This window comes from Symphalangus syndactylus, chromosome 23 (assembly GCF_028878055.3).
Source record: "Symphalangus syndactylus isolate Jambi chromosome 23, NHGRI_mSymSyn1-v2.1_pri, whole genome shotgun sequence".
In the NCBI taxonomy this organism is placed as follows: domain Eukaryota; kingdom Metazoa; phylum Chordata; class Mammalia; order Primates; family Hylobatidae; genus Symphalangus; species Symphalangus syndactylus.
Window position 1 is genome coordinate 29,886,963 of NC_072445.2, and position 16,655 is coordinate 29,903,617.

Below are 16,655 nucleotides of genomic sequence, written 5' to 3' on the forward strand. Positions count from 1 at the left end.
ACTCTTTCTTACATCCACTTCTCTTTCTCCCTCATTACCTCTACTCTTACACACAACACTGATATTCTACCCCATGTTTTCCCTTCTCCCTCTGAAGAGAGCTGAGACAACAGTCAATGACTGAAACACCAATAATTGGAACTAAAAGAAGGTGCAGAGGATTGCGGTTGAGAATCTGCAAGGAGAGAATTTGGACAGGCAAAGTTCAAACCAAAGAAGAAAGCTTGACCCCATTTCACATAGTTCCAACAGTGCTGTCACCAGACATATGCCTGCTCACGGTCAGTCAGGGATGTAAAACAACGTAAGTTTTGTTTCACTGTGCAAGTCTGACCAAGTGCCTCATGGAGCATGGTCAGGCAATGTGAGCCACAGTCTCAAAAAGCAGCTGAAGGACACAATAAATACAAGAGAACAAGCAGAATATGTTGCTCTGCAGTCTGGGAACCAAAGCAACCAGTACTGGAACTCTCAAAGGATAAAAGGATGAGTTAACCCAACTTTTCTGAATCTTCCTTATGTTTGTTGGCTCATTCTACAAAACACTCAACTGCTAGTTTCTCACGCCCCTAAGGAAGATATTAAGCTAGTACGAAAGTATTTGCAGTTCTTGCCATTACTTTTAATGGCAATTTATTCGCACACCTAATAATATGGATATATTAACTGTTCTAAGATTGATTTTTGTAGGAAGAAGGGGGTTTTATATCCCCATTTTCTCTCTTCCCACTATCAACTTGAGTCAAGGCAACTATTATCTCTAGTCTAGATTGTTACCACCAGTCTTGAATGTCAGTACCAACAACATGTTTTGAAACACATTCGTGATACACCTCGAATAATATTGGGTTTCTACCTTCTTCTGGAACTAAGCCTCCGTGTCTGGATTAGTAACAGCCTCCTAACTAGTCTCGCTGTACCAAATATTATTGTACTCTCATTTCCAAAACGGTGTGTTCTTTACTCTGCAGGTGCGGTAATCCAGATTCAAGCAATTCTCCTCTTCTATGATCAAATCATATTAATATCAAGTTATATGAACCATATGTTCCCTCTCTCCTATGGTAGTTTGTTCAAGCTACTTCTACCTTGGAACATTCTCCCCATACTCAACGTGACATGGCACATATCAAGTGCTCAATAACTATCTACTGAATAAATGGAGAGGAGACTCAAGAGAGCAGGAACAAAGGAAGTATTAAAGACAGAAAAAGTATGAAAGATCAGAAACACACATTTCCTGTTTTCATTTTGTATGAATGAGTTTTAACCCTGCCATGTAAACTTTGTCATTTCAGAAAATTAAAAGGTTTCCAATTAACCTCACTTTCCGATAATAACAGAATACCCTTACCAATGCACAAAAGTGTCCAATGGGGAACACAAGCCTCGAGACCACTCAGTGAGAAACTAGTGTCAAGTAAGAAAGCTAAGCTTCATCTGAATCACTTATCTAAAAAAATGTCACGAACTTGACATCGTATATAGCTTCAAAATGTCTTTTCAATAAAAGAAAACAAGCCAACCTATCTCATCTTATAGCACACTGATTTCATTCACAGCTTATTACTAAATGACCCACTTACTGCTAAATGAATTGCAACAGCCTCACCCGTGTTAGTCAGCTGAATCTGTAAACGTGAAAGTCCTATGAGCAAAGTCAATGCCACCAGACAACTGGGCAACAGAAGCACCCTATTTTTACAGATGCTGTCATGGTTATGGCATGCACTGAGTACACAGGAACTGCCAACTCCAAAGTTGACTTAGATATTCCCCGAGAGCTTATTCACTTTTTTAAAAAGTATGTATTTTATTATTCCATACAAAGAAAATAATGCAATTTTTATTTTTAAACATTTTTAAATAACTACGTAATTTATTTTAAAGTGTTATCAAATTATCTAAATAATTTATATCAATAGTAGAAAAAGCAACATCTCTGAAGTTAAGAAAACAGAGATATTTAACTTACAGAAAGTTACATAATGAAGATTAAGAAATCATGGGGATTCAAACTGAAGGAAAGCAGAGATATTTGGTGGATGCCCTCCTCTCACTACTGAACAAGCTTAGACTAAAAGAGGTGATGTCATTTGCATAGGGTCTCACAGCATGCTGGTAGGAGACCTAGGATATGAGCCCAGGTCTCCTACATTCAGGTACAGAATTTACAAGAGTGGCATTTCTCCTTCATGTTTAGAAAAGAAATCTATCCTTACAAGTCAGACTAATTTTTCTTCTGTTTCAGTAGCCACAGTAATCCAGCTTCCTCTCAGTGCACCTACTGCCAGGAAAATGGCTGCACATAGATAGGTCATGAAAGGGAATCCCTTGGCTTTGCCTCACTCCTAAAGGCAGACCCTTTTCACTGGAGGTTCTCGGCTTCTATATTGGCAAATGAGCTGATACACAGAATACTATACATTTTCAGAGGAAGATATAGCCCTGGATCTCTCACATGAACTGGATGTCAGGGTTCATAAGAATTTTCCTCACTAGACCAGTTGTACCTCCTTAACCAACAGCCCCCACCCACCTCCAACCCCACACAGAAGAGCAGATTTGCCTCTGGCATTATGTTCTCTTCCTCTCTCGTATCAGAGTTACTCTCAATAACGCCTTTGAAATGGATATGTACCAGTGAAGTGTAAATAACCAAAACGAGCTTCAAAAATTGGTTCCAGACCTAAGGAAACTAAAGAGCTTCTGCACAGCCAAAGAAACTATCAACAGAGTAAACAACCTACTTTTAACACGGAATAAATATTTGCAGACTATGCATCGGAAAAAGAACTAATACCCAGAATCTATAAGGACCTTAAACAAATCAACAAGGAAAAAACAAATGACACTTCTGTTCATGTCCATTGCCCACTTTTTAATGATGTTGACACTTCTCAAAAGAAGTCATACAAGCGGCCAACAAACATATGAAAAAATGCTCAATATCACTGATCATTAAAGAGATGCAAATCAGAACCACAATGAGATACCATCTCACACCAGTCAGAATGGTCATTATTAAAAAGTCAAGGCTGGGTGGCTTATGCCTGTAAACCCAGCACTTAGGGAGGGCAAGGCAGGTGAATCACCGATCACCTGAGGTCAGGGGTTGGAGAACAGCCTGGCCAACATGATGAAACCTCATCTCTACTAAAAACACAAAAATTAGCCAGGTGTAGTGGTGGATGCCTGTAATCCCAGCTAGTCAGGAGGCTGAGGCAGGAGAATTGCTTGAAGAGCAGAGATCATGCCACTGAACATGTTGCCTGGGCAACAGAGTGAGACTCTGTCTCAAAAAAAATTAAAATTAAAAAAAGCCAAAAAAATAACAGACATTGGTGCGGTTGCAGAGAAAAAGAGATGCTTATACACTGTTAGTGGAAATGCAAATAGTTCAGCCCCTGTAGAATGCAGTTTGGAGATTTCTCAAAGGACTAAAAGCAGAACTATCATTCAACCCAGTAGTCCCATTACTGGGTATATAACCAAATGAAAACATACCATTCTTCTAAAGAGACATCTGCACTTGTATGTTTATCACAGCACTAGTCACAGTAGCAAAGACATGGGAATCAACCTAGGTGTCTGTCAACAATGGACTGGATAAAGAAAATGTGGTACACACAGCCATACATAGAATACGACACAGCCATAAAAAAAAGCAAAATCATGTCCTTTGCAAAAACACGGATGCAGCTGGAAGCCATTATACTAAGTGAATTAACACAGGAACAGAATACCAAAAACCACATGTTCTGACTTATCAGTGACGGCTAAACATTGAGTACACACAGATACAGAGATGGGAACAATAAACACTGGGTATTCCAAAAGTGGGGATGGTAAGAGTGGGAGAAGGGTTGAAAAACTACCTATCAAGTATTACATGACAGGATCATAGGAAGCTCTAACCTCAGGATCATGTAATATACCCATGCAGCAAACCTGCACAGGTACCCACTGAATCTTATATACCTTTTTAAATGGTTCCTTCCAAGGTATTTCCATTCCAACAAATTGACAGGGTCTTCATTGTTGTTGTTTTGTTTTTTATTTTTATTTTAGTTTCATGCTACCTTATCTAAGAAGGCTGACAAAGTTTTAAGCTAACAATGGAATTTGAAGAATATAGTCAGCACACTGTATAACACATAATAGATACTTAGTAAATATTTGCTAAAGAAATGAGAGGATGAATGAAGGCGGGATCACAGGGGGAGGGAAGGTGGCAGCCTACTCTGGTTATACAGAATGCTCTGTGTCTAAAGGAGAGAAAGAAGCGTCCTGTTAAAAGTTTTGAAAACTTACAGAATTCTTTCTATTTAAAGGATGATCACAAAGTATTTCCTCTTTTCTCCAGAAACAAGACAAAAGGATATAAGTTATAAAGCACTTTACAGTCTCCTAAGTCTTTTTCACATATGTGACCTCGTTTAATCCTCAAAACAAGAAACCACCCCAATTTTAAGGATGGGAATAATAAGACCTGCATTGAATGTAAGCCTTCTGACTCAACATCTTGTAAGTTCTCCTCCCCTACTCTGCCAAGCTAAGTGACTCCCCATAACACTGCTGAGGGAGCTTTACCTACCCATGGACCACCTCCTTCTGCAGAAGCAGAAACTGACTTGTGGGACACACAGTGGATGTAGAAATGATAGTCAAATGTTCTTCTGTGCAGAACACAAATCCCTATTGATTTAGAGTTTTAGGTACAAAAACATTAACAAATGAAAATTCAATCCCTTCATGTGTTTCTATTAAGATAAAAATAAGGATTATATTCTATTTGAGAGAGTGTAGGTATTAGTAAGAACGAAAGCAGCAAGTTGGAAAAGGTGAAGCTCAGGATTCTTCTCCTACCTGATGAGTTTCATTATTGCAAGAGTAAAAGCTTAACATCGGGAGGAAGATTGGTGCAAAGCTGTGGATGGCAGCAACTGGAATTCAGTTCCTGTCCCCACTATTTTCTAGCCCTGTGACTTCTCTGGGCCTCAGTTTCTTCTTTTGTAAAATGAGTATAATAATAGAACCTTCTTAGTGTGAGAGACTAAGAGGTACACACACACGGCTGAGAACGGTGCCTGCCCCACAGTGAATGGAGGCGTGTAAGAGGGTATTATATTTCTAAAACTCTTTTACTCATATCACTTGACACTATAGTCAAGCAAAAGCAAATTCCATATTGAATTTGTCAACACAGGCAAATATTTCCAAGCCAAGATGTTTGTTTCCAAGGACAATTTCTTTAAAAATGTTTAAACTATTTTGGCAGAAACAAATGTAATCAACACATTTTTAGCATCTGCTTCCAAGTTAAAAAAAAAAGTGTGAAAATACTTCACAAAATATTTTTAACTGTAAAGATAGCACAAACATTTTTAAAATTTTAACTGGTACAAACTGCCTATATAAGGAAAGGGTGAAATGGAGAACAAAAGTAATTAAAAAGTTGATAAAGTCCAAGTGCTAATGCTCTAAATTGATAACTACTTTGAACAAATTATCATTTACTTATTTAAACAGGGGGGGAAAACGCTACCTTTTTTTGTAAAGCCAAGGATTTAAACTGTGCATGTCCCTCATTTAACTTAAAAGGCAGAGAAAGGCATCATGATGATAGAGACCCAAATTCTATACAATTATTCTAAAACTATATTTTCACAAACTAGTTATGAAATCTAAATGACTAGAAATAGTCAAGAGAAATCAATGTGAATGTTCATTTTTAAAGAAAGAGATAAAATGGTTCAGCAAGAAATGAGTTAGTCAATTACAGAATGAGTGCCCTTCGTCTTCAAGATCCGTGGAGCAAGCCTAAACACATTCAGATTTTATCCTGGTCCTTGAATTCCAATCACAAATTTTATAGTCTAAGCTTCATAAAAGAGTTGGTGAGAGAAAAAAATAATGAATAAATATATTTCAGGTAGGTTGAATGTAATTCCTCTCACATTCTGAGATAGTTCTTAATTTTTTTTCAAAGTTTTTTAAATACAAAAGCCAAGGTAATAAAAATATTCAATTCTTCATTATTCAGAGACTGACAATATATTGTGTACAACAGCCACACTCATTTCTTAACCTTCTCTCTTCGGCTTCTTTACTTTAGGCCACTGCACTATTCACTAGTAATTCACCAAAGGATGGAAAGGAACAGAAATGCAGTTCGATTTTCATTACTTAATAAAGTCACCACACGGTTTGCTGAGAAGTTAAACTTATTCCTGATCGTCACCCCAAGTGACTAATTCTCAGGTGACTAATTTTATAGCCATGGTCCCTGTCACTTATTATGAACATACAGTGAGATATAATGCACAAGGAAAAGAGCTACGTTTTACTTATCTCTGAGTGCCTAGTTTGGGTTCAATACATAATAAATGTCCGATAAAGAAATAAAGGAAGAGAGGGAAAGAGAGAGGAGTAATAACACTGGACAAACAAAAAGGCATACACTTATGCACATGAATTCACAGAAAGTTAAAACTGGAAGAGAGGTATGTAGGAAAAGGGGGGTAAATTGCATCAGGTAAGAGTTCAGCCTGGCAGACAATTTTGGGTTAGATCAAAGCTATACCACTCATTGTTAAGTGAGTTGAGTAAGCTACTTAACTCCTGAGACTCAGTTTCCTCATCTGTAAAGATGGAGCTTATAACAGAACACTTCAGAAACTTGCTCTGAAGATTAATGTAGCTGTGGAGTGCTTGCAATATAGTAGGACTCAACAAATAGCATTATTATTAGCAGTAGAATCATGATCTAGTCCAGTATCCTCCTTTTATAGAAAATGAAACTGAGACCTAGAGAAATAAAGAAGACTGCCTAAGTCACGCAGCTCTCTGGTGGCAAAGCCTGACTAGAAGAACTTCGATCTTCTGCCTGCCAGGCCCATAGTCCACATTGCTTATCAGAAAATCTACATCAAGAAGAAAATGAGATGGCAACTGCTAAGCTAAGGTGATGCTGATTCTCTAAATCTGCTGTGTTTTTAAAAACACATGAGCAGGTGCCGAAAACATATACAATACTGTCTCATGACAGAAGATATTCTGATTAAATTAAATCTCAAGCAAGGTGTTTTTCAATAAGCAATCTAGAGGATTCTCCTGCAGGGACCCTGGGGCCAGGCTTTGAGAAGTACTGCTGCAGAATAAGAAGAGTAAAAAGCTCCCTATCCAACGTCCTGACCCTTAGAATCACCTACAGAGCACCCACCCTTATCTATTACATTAGAATAACTGTAGGTGACATCCAGGCATCTATCTTTTTGGAAATATCTTCAGATGACTCTTGCATGTATATGGCCAGGTTAGAGAACCCACAGTCTATAGATAATGAAAACAACTATCTTTGCTAATATCAACTTAACAAAACTGGGAAGAAGTGGGATTTGTGAAACTAAAGAAAAAAGAATGTTTTCTGGAAAGAGCTCAAGGACAAAGGTAGGAAACCTTGTCACAAGGTACAAGGTGAGTCTTTGACAAACAGAAGATCCTTGAAAAAGGTACAAACACTGAGCTCATTACTCCTTGTCTCCCAAAACGATCTACCTTCTGCCACCTGTTTATAACATATCCTTCACAGATGACACTATTAACATCAATTCCTGCTCTAACTTTTTAGCAATCTCCCTTAAATTTCATTGACAAGTAAAACAAGTGGAATGCCGTGCCATAATTTAACTCAGGTAATCTTATTTACCATGTTGCCTTAAGGATTTATTTAACCTCTTTGAGCTTCCATTTTTTCATTCTGTATATGAGGTATAGTCTATTTTGCCTATTTCATAGAGTTGTTTGGATGATCAAATGACATGATGTGTCTGAAACCATTATTCCAATTCCAAAGCAGTATACAAATCTAATATACTCCTTTTTTACCTACTTACCCTAATAAAAATATAACATGTTGATAACATTTATATGCAGCAGGAAGGGCTGGATGAGTGGCCTCCACAGAGCCCCTTGAGCCAGGAAGACCACTCTAGGTCAGCGTGTCATTGCAACGACTCAAAAAGGAAGTAGCCTGAGAATGATGAATGTCACAGGACCAGGGGAGATCAAGTCAGGTTAAGATAAGCTCAAAAAATTGTACACTATTCTACTTAGAAGTTAACTCAAAAGTTGAGTCCAACCCTACATGCAACTCAGAGCAAAAAACGATCACATAGGGAAGCTATGAAAAAGAACAAACAAAAGGAATGTTGGTTAATCGGCCATTTCCAGGATGAAATGCCAATGAAGTGGCTGGAAGCTCTCATTTGCAACTAATTCTCCAATGAAAAATGTAGACTCCAATGCAAGACAAAGAGTTCTGTGGAAGTTTCCAACCAAAGATGTTAAGAAACAGAGTCAAACACTTCCAAGGTAACAGGAAGAATGTCCTAAGAGGAATAGCTAAACTCTTGATTGGGACTCTTTGTGTGCCACAGAATAAATAAATAGTCTTTATCTGAACTACAGGGACATGAGATGTCAAACCCTTCAGATAAAATAATGACTACCCATTCAGCCTTGACCTAGAAGATGTCAGGCTTTATATACATTGCATCACAGTTATTTCACAAATCTGACTGGTCAGTTTATGACTTATTTCCACATATATTTTCCATTGAAGGAAAGGCTAATGTACCACTAAGGAAACAGATTATAAAAATTTCCATTAATGCAAAAATGTACAGCTTACTTGAAGCCAAATTATGCAAGAAAACAGTTGGAAAACATATGTGAAATTAAACCAAGTGCTTATATTCATAAACATATAGTAGTCAAGTAGTTTTCTTTTGCACTAGCCTTTATGACAGAGCTACATAGATAATGACACAGACTGAATGCTTTCTTTTTAAAATATAACCACTATAAAATATAAACAGAACTGATGACATATTATTGGCAAGGTATAGCAGTGTATACAAACAGGACACCTTCAGGAGAACTCAGCAACCAAGGTCGGTGATGATGGCGCACACTAACCCTCATAAAACCTCATTCTATCATTATGCAAATGGTCTCTGCTATTGACACAATGACCTTGCCAAGAATGTTTAACATCACAAATATTCTTTAAGTTCTTATTTTTTATTAAAAGATAAAGTTAGGAATAGCTTAAAGACAACTCCTGAGTAGTAACATGTAGAAGTTATCTGGATAATACATTTTTTGAGCAATTAAATAAATACCTATCTAATTATATTTTAAAGACAAGTAAAAACCCCAGATAAGTAACTTGTCTAAAGCTAAATATCAGTGTTAGGAATAAAGATCTCAACTTCCTGGTAGTCTGTGTCATTTTCAAATTCCTATGGCATGCTACCCTAACAATTTCTGATTTTAGACTGGGGCTGGGGAATAACACAAAGGAAGAGAAAAGATGTACCCCTAGCCCTCAAAACATACACACAGAATTGACAGCAATTATGTGAATGTTTCTGCACATGAAAATCAACAGAGAACCAGAATCTGGCTTTTCAAACTCATGAATCAGCAAGTCGGTATTGACTGATAATTTTACAGTATCCTATTATCTGTTACAAAGCTATTGTCTTCTCATGACTATTTTCTAATTGAACTTTTACCTACAGTCCAACTAAGCTTCCACAGGCTATTCCACAGGCAAAGTCAAGAATCATGAACCAGAAAAATTCAAAAGACATGCACTCTCTTACTGTAGTGCTTTTTAAATCTTCCACCAATAATGAAAATGTACAGGATTTTTAGATTAAAGTGTGATCAAAGAATGTGCACCGCACAAAAATAAAATCATAATAATCAAACCTGAGGCTACAAACAAAACGCAACAGAAACTCTTTGGCTTTTACATACGCTAATATGAAAATAACTATAAAAGACAAATTAGATGTGAGTCTGATGTGAGCACCTGGAATACTTATTTACTTGAACTCAGACTCCACATTTCACTTACCTCATTTCCAGCTGTGTCCTTAGAAACAGAGGACACACTAGTATAAAGGGAATGGCATCTCTTTTTTTTAAACTGAAAATGCTGTGCTGCATGAGGGCAAAATCTCTCAGTGTTTTGCTTTTCTTGAATACTGCTATAACTTTTTGGTGAGTCTTCAGCAAACCCACTTTTTTCGAGTGATCTTTCTATACCCAAGAGAACAGAGCTTAAGCTGGCTGCCTTTCGAAAAGAAAAAACATCAGTTTTTTCCTGGAATGTTATTTCGCTTGTGTTGACATCATCTAAATGTTTCTTCCTCTTTGCGCAATATGGAGTGCTGTCTTTTTCTGAAATCCCTTCATCCAGTTCACTAACTTTTACTTCTGTTTCACTGTCTTTAGCAGGAGAAGGGTTCACATGGTCACAACAACTGCTTACAGCACTCGGCAGAAGTTTCTGTTTAACACTGTCAGCTACAACTTCTGTCTTCTTTTGCTGAATACCATCTCCCAGTGCAGAGTTTAGGGTAACAGATTCCTGCTGTACCAGTCCCCTGGATAAAGGAGCTGGCTGTTCTTTTGAAGGCTGACTGCTGCTCTTCTTCTTGCCTTCATTTTCATTGTTTGCCTCGACTGACTCTTTGTCACCTCCAGTTTTCTTGATCGGTTTTCTTCTGAAATATTTTCTTCCAGGAGAGTATTTTTCAGGGTTCAAAGGAGTTTTGGCTGGATCTACATATTGTTCTTCTTTCTCAGCTCTTACACATCCACAGACATTCCCCATTTGATTTGTAGGAGATCACAGCTCCACAGATTCACTCATTTCAAAATCCAGAGCTTACTTAGATCCTCTCCATTAAGTCTGAAAATTCCACTCTGACATCTGTTCCACACAGACTTCATGACCATCCTCTTCAGTCTGAGGCCATTTTGCTTATGAGAAAGGCACACACAAGAAATGCCGTGGCATCCTGCCCAGCCGGTCCGTGTCTCATTAGACACTGTGGCTTATTTCTGGCCACCAATCCTCTTAGACAAACATTACTGCTCACTGTCAAATTACAACACTGATGAGCTCTCAAGGCAAACCCTTAGCTTCACTGTATGAGATTATGACTGTTTTTAACTTTCAGTTTTCTGAAATGCAGATACACTAACGAAGTTTGCACTTAACCTTTGAAACTATTTGGTGGTTCAACGAATGAGAGCAAACAGAAAGCAAACACCAGTCAGGACAGATTTAGGAAAGTGCCCTTCAAATTTGGTCTCAAAGTGCCTTTCAAACTGAATTTCAGAGACTCTCTACCCTCTACCATATAATTCTTTTTCTTAAGAAATATCAACTAATTTTGGTACTTGCACACAAAAAAACCAAAAGCCCAAAAATCTCTGTAAATTATATTAAGACTCTTATTCAAAACAAGTCATAAAAAATAATAAGCTGATTCAATAGCTAGCAGGAGAGATAAGTGCTAAATGCTTATAATTCTCTAATAAAATTGTTTCTAAAAAAATCAATCTTTTAAAATAGTTTATAATACTTTTCAAATAATACAAATTTCCAAGCCATCACCTTATCTAATTATTAGGACTTTAATGTGATACCAAATAGATAAATTATATAATTTAAAGCATGAAACACTTAGCAAAAGGAAACATATGTGCATTCATATATATATATATATATATACATATATATATGCAGTTAAACTTTATATGTAACTTTTATAATCATACCCTAGTTAAATATTATACAGTTTTTATGAGGGCCTTGCTGGAAAAATAAGGTGTGCATATTTCTAACACTGTGTCATAGATATGGTAAAAAAAAAAAAAAATTAGAATAGCATGAAATGGATTTACACGTAAGCAGAAATCATTTCACTACTAAAAAAATTAATAATTGCCTTTCACTAGGTAGTCTGTAGACTGATCAAAAGATGGAACTCATTATATTTTACTAAGTAAGAATATTCAATTAGCAATGATACTGCAGATGTTTGTCAATAACAGATCCTGCATTGTAAAATTTTCCTTAATCATTTAAAAACATTCTCCGGTAGCAAAAACTGAATATTCCAGAAGACAAGCTGATAAAAATAAGGTCTCAGATTTTTTTTTGTTTTTAACTTGATTTTCAATGTATTCAAAGGCAATGAGTGGTACATTATTCAACAGACTATAAATGTATAATGGCTGATATTTGTACTAACATGATGGACAGGCAACCAGTGATCTGCACTCCCCCAATCCTTCCCTCCATCTCTGCTGATGAAGTTTAGATATTTGTCCCCTCCAAAGCTCATGTTGAAAATGTGACTCCCAGTGTCGGAGATGGGCCTAGTGGGGGGTGTTTGGGTCACGGGGGCGGCTCTCTCATGAACGGCTTTGGGCCATCCCCACAGTAATGAGTTCTTACCCACTTAAGAGTTAGTTGTTTGAGGCCAGCAATGGTAGTTCATGCCTGTAATCCCGGCACTTTGGGAGGCCATGGCAGGTGGATCACTTGAGGTCAGGAGTTCAAGACCAGCCTGGCCAACATGGTAAAACCCTGCCTCTAATAAAAATAGAAAAATTAGCCAGACGTGGTGGTGCGTGCCCATAATCCCAGCTACTTGGGAGGCTGAGGCAGGAGAATCACTTGAACCCAGGAGGTGGAGGTTGCAGTGAGCCAAGATTGCACGGCTGCACTCCAGCCTAGGCAACAGAGCGAGACTCCCTCTCAAAAAAAAAAAAAAAAAGAGTTAGTTGTTTCAAACATCCTGGTACCTCCTACCCCTCCTCCTCCTTCTCTCTTTCTCTTACCATGTGACAATCCTGCTTCCCCTTTGCCTTCCACCATGACTGAAAAATTTCCTGAGACCTTACCAGAAGCAGATGCCAGGGCTATGTCTCTTGTACAGCCTGCAGAACCGTGATGATCCAAATAAACCTCTTTTCTGTTCTTTATAAACTACTCAGCCTCAGGTATGCCTTTACAGCAACACAAAATGAACTAATACACCTGCCAAACTAAGCAGCTGTCCATTTCTAGGCCATATACACTGCTACCTCTCCCAGAAATGGCCCAACTTAGTCTGCCTGGTGACTGGCATTCATCTTTCAAAGCCTATCTCTAATATCTGTGAAAATTTCCCACATTCTCTAAAGCCATCCCGATCCCACTACAATGCTTTTTCCCATACATTTCTATTTTCATTTATATCACCAATAATATTCATCACCCTATGTCATAGTTAATTTCATGTATACTCTCCCAATAAACAGAACAATACACTTCATTACCTTAGTATCTCTGGATCTGGCATGTGGTGGCTAATGATATAGGACTACTGTAATGATAATGCTTACCTTCAGAAAGCTGACTGAAAAATAGATTCCATTTATTATGCTATAACAAATATTGTTAAAATAAAACAAATTGGTCTTTTGAAAGTGCTTCCATTATTTATGTAAACTATAGAGAAAAAGGCTGAGGCACTGTGAGTGAGGATGATTACCACTGTTATAAATCTTTATATCTTGGCATAACCAAAAAACAATTCTAATCTCAAGTTATTGTTGTACTAAAAAAAAAGTTATTTCATTTAAATAAGAGAGAACATTTCCATTTAACCAAAACATAGATATGTTCCATTCCAAATAGATTTTGGTCTAATTTATGAATATTGGTAATAATTTGTTACATCATCTTATAATTAAAGCCCTAAAATACAACGGATTCTAGAACATTATGCCACAGTATATTAGAAGCAAAACTTATTTTTTTTTTTTTGAGACAGAGTTTCATTCCTGTTGCCCAGACTGGAGTGCAATGGCGTGATCTCAGCTCACCACAACCTCTGCTTCCTGAGTTCAAGTGATTCTCCTGCCTCAGCCTCCTGAGTGATTGGAATTACAGGCATGCGCCACAATGCCCGACGAATTTTGTATTTTTAGTAGAGACCAGGTTTCTCCATGTTGGTCAGGCTGGTCTTGAACTCCCAACCTCAGGTGATCTGCCCGTCTCGGCCTCCTGAAGTGCTGGGATTACAGGTGTGAGCCACCGTGTGTGGCCCGCAAAACTTCTTTTCGTACTTCTGTGACTAGTCTTCCTCTCTCCTCCAAAGGCAGCTGAACCCCAAAGGGCTCTCTTAGTATATAATTCCTTTTTGAAGACTTTTGCTTTAAATTTTCTCAAACTCGACCTCTAAATACACTGCTTCTACCTCCCAACCCTTCTGCACATTTTGGCTTGTTATTTTCTAGTCTCTGCTCCTAGGAGCTTGGGTCTCCAATGTCTTCTTTCTAGAACAAACTATTGACTTCTTCTCCATCTTAATTTTCTTGTGGTCTCTAGTGGCATTTCATACTGCTCACCATTCTTTCTACTTGAAATTCTCTTCCCTTGGTTTCATCAGTACATTTTCCTATTACTTCATCCATCTCTCCAAATGCTCCTTTTCTCTTTCCTCAGCAGAATCTTTTCCTGCGGGCCTTCTCCAAATTTTTATACTTAGCACTCCATCTCTTCTCCATCTGTGCTCTTCTCTTGGGTCCCCTGAAGATCCTTTCTTTCTGATAAAATCAGTGATCACTTGTGTAGTGATAACTTCCCCAAGTTTGTATCTCTACCTCTGGCTTCTCAGCTCCACTCATGTCTCCAACTGCTCAGCATATAGATGCACGGGGTATCCCACCATCCCATCAAGCCCACCCAGAAAGTCAGTGCTTTTCCCCTTAGCATCCCCCGCATGTCTCTCAGTAGTCTATTGTTTCTTAATCTCTCAGGCTAAAAAATTTTGTTATCTTTAACAAATCCCTTTCCTTCACCCTCTATGCCCTGTGTCCAAGTCCCTTTCTTTCTTCCTGCAAAGTGTGATCTCTTCTATTCAATTTTGCATCCCCAACTGAGTCCTGACCTTTATCGCTACCTCAGCTTCACAGCTTATCTCTCTCACTGTGGACTCTGCTCATTTCTATTATTTTACATAGAATTAATGGATGTTGTTTCCTAAAACACATTTTTTAAAATTTAGCAAAATTTAATTGAGCAAAAAACGATTTGAGAATCAGGCAGCCCCCAAACCAGAATGGATTCAGAGAGACTCCAGCACAGGTCCTGTCACTGAAAAAGATTTATGGACAGAAAAAGGAAAGTGACGGACAGAAAAAGGAAAGTGATGAACAGAAACACATTTTTTTTTTAAGTTCAAAGTAGTAACATGACTTACCCACTGGCATCACAACAGTAAGTAAAAGAGCCAAGAACGAAACTTAATTCTACCTCCGTCCAAAGCCTGAATGCTTTCCATTGCCCCAGTGATCCTTGGTCTAACATTCAAAATTCAGACACAGCCTACCTCACCAGCTGGTGATGAAGTGATTGATTCTCTCCAATAGACCTCTGACTTTCCCATCTGGGGTTCTTGCAGTTTCGACTCTGCTAAAAGCTCTAGGATCTGATCCACTTAGGGCTGATTAAATGATCCCCGACAAAGCCACTGAGGAACTCTGTATGAAAGCAACTTTTTGGCCAGTTCTACTTAGACTTTACCCAATTCTGATAACAAGGTCTGGTTCTGTGCTTCATGCCAAATTATTGCCTTCATTTAGGTTCAATATCTTTGATCCCCTAAGGATAGAGTCTTCCAGTAATGCCCTCAGTCCTTTGGGGTCCTGGCTTCCAGTTCTGGTTACTGGCTCTCCTTGACATTAACAGCTCAGCTAAGTGGCTATTCACCTGTATTAGCTGCCCTGTAGTCTGGCTGGCTAACACCTTTTCCTTTGATTACCTGGATCTCCATGAACGTCCTTCTGCTGAAACTATTCAGCTGCCTGTTCAGGTCCTAGACCTACCTAGACTCTGATTCCTGTAGCTCTCCATACCTGTCAAATCTATCCTGTTCCCAACAAGCCCCCCAGGTACATTATTCTCCACCATTTGTCTACATAACCTGTATTTCAGCCAACTTTAAAAAAAAATTTTTTTTTTTTTTTTTTGAGACGGAGTCTCGCTCTGTTGCCCAGGCTGGAGTGCAGTGGCGCAATCTCAGCTCACTGCAACCTCTGCCTCCTGGGTTCAAGCGATTCTCCCACCTCAGCCTCCCAAGTAGCTGGGACTACAGGCACATGCCACCACACCTGGCTAAATTTTTGTATTTTTTAGTAGAGACGGGGTTTCACACATGTTAACTAGGATGGTCTCGATCGCCTGACCTCATGATCCATCCGCCTCATCCTCCCAAAGTGTTGGGATTATAGGCATGAGCCACCGTGCCCAGTCTTAAAAAAAGTCTTATTCCTCACCAGATTTGTTTCAAAACCCCAGGTCCTTTTTGAAGCTGGTAAGGGATCACTTCCTCCTTCAAGATCCAACTATACAGTAATCAATCGGTAAGATGTACTGAGTGCCTACTGTGGGTCAGGCTCTGTGCTGTACACAGAACATTTCTGGGTTTTTTTTATAATTTAAACTTTTATTTTAGATTCAGGGGGTACAAGTGCAGATTTGTTACATGGGTATAGTGCGTGATGTTGAGGTTTGAGGTACAGATGATCCCATCACCCAGATAGTGAGCACAGAACCCAATAGGTAGTTTTTCAGCCCATGCCCTTTTCCCCCTCCTTCCCACCTCTAGTAGCAGAACATTTCTGGAGCAGACCAGCAGTTAGTAAACTAAAGCAAGTTCTAAAGTTAGGAATCTCCTTAAATCAAATGAAGATTCTTTTTAATGTATCACTTCCCCACAACTACATCAAAATTG

At 38.4% G+C, this 16,655-nt stretch overlaps 1 protein-coding gene across 25 annotated transcripts in view; it reads right to left on the reverse strand.

Moving 5' to 3' along the window:
• DST (dystonin) overlaps positions 1-16,655 on the reverse strand; it is a 499,064-nt gene that overhangs the window by 218,742 nt on the left and 263,667 nt on the right. The gene's annotated exons all lie outside the window — the stretch shown is intronic.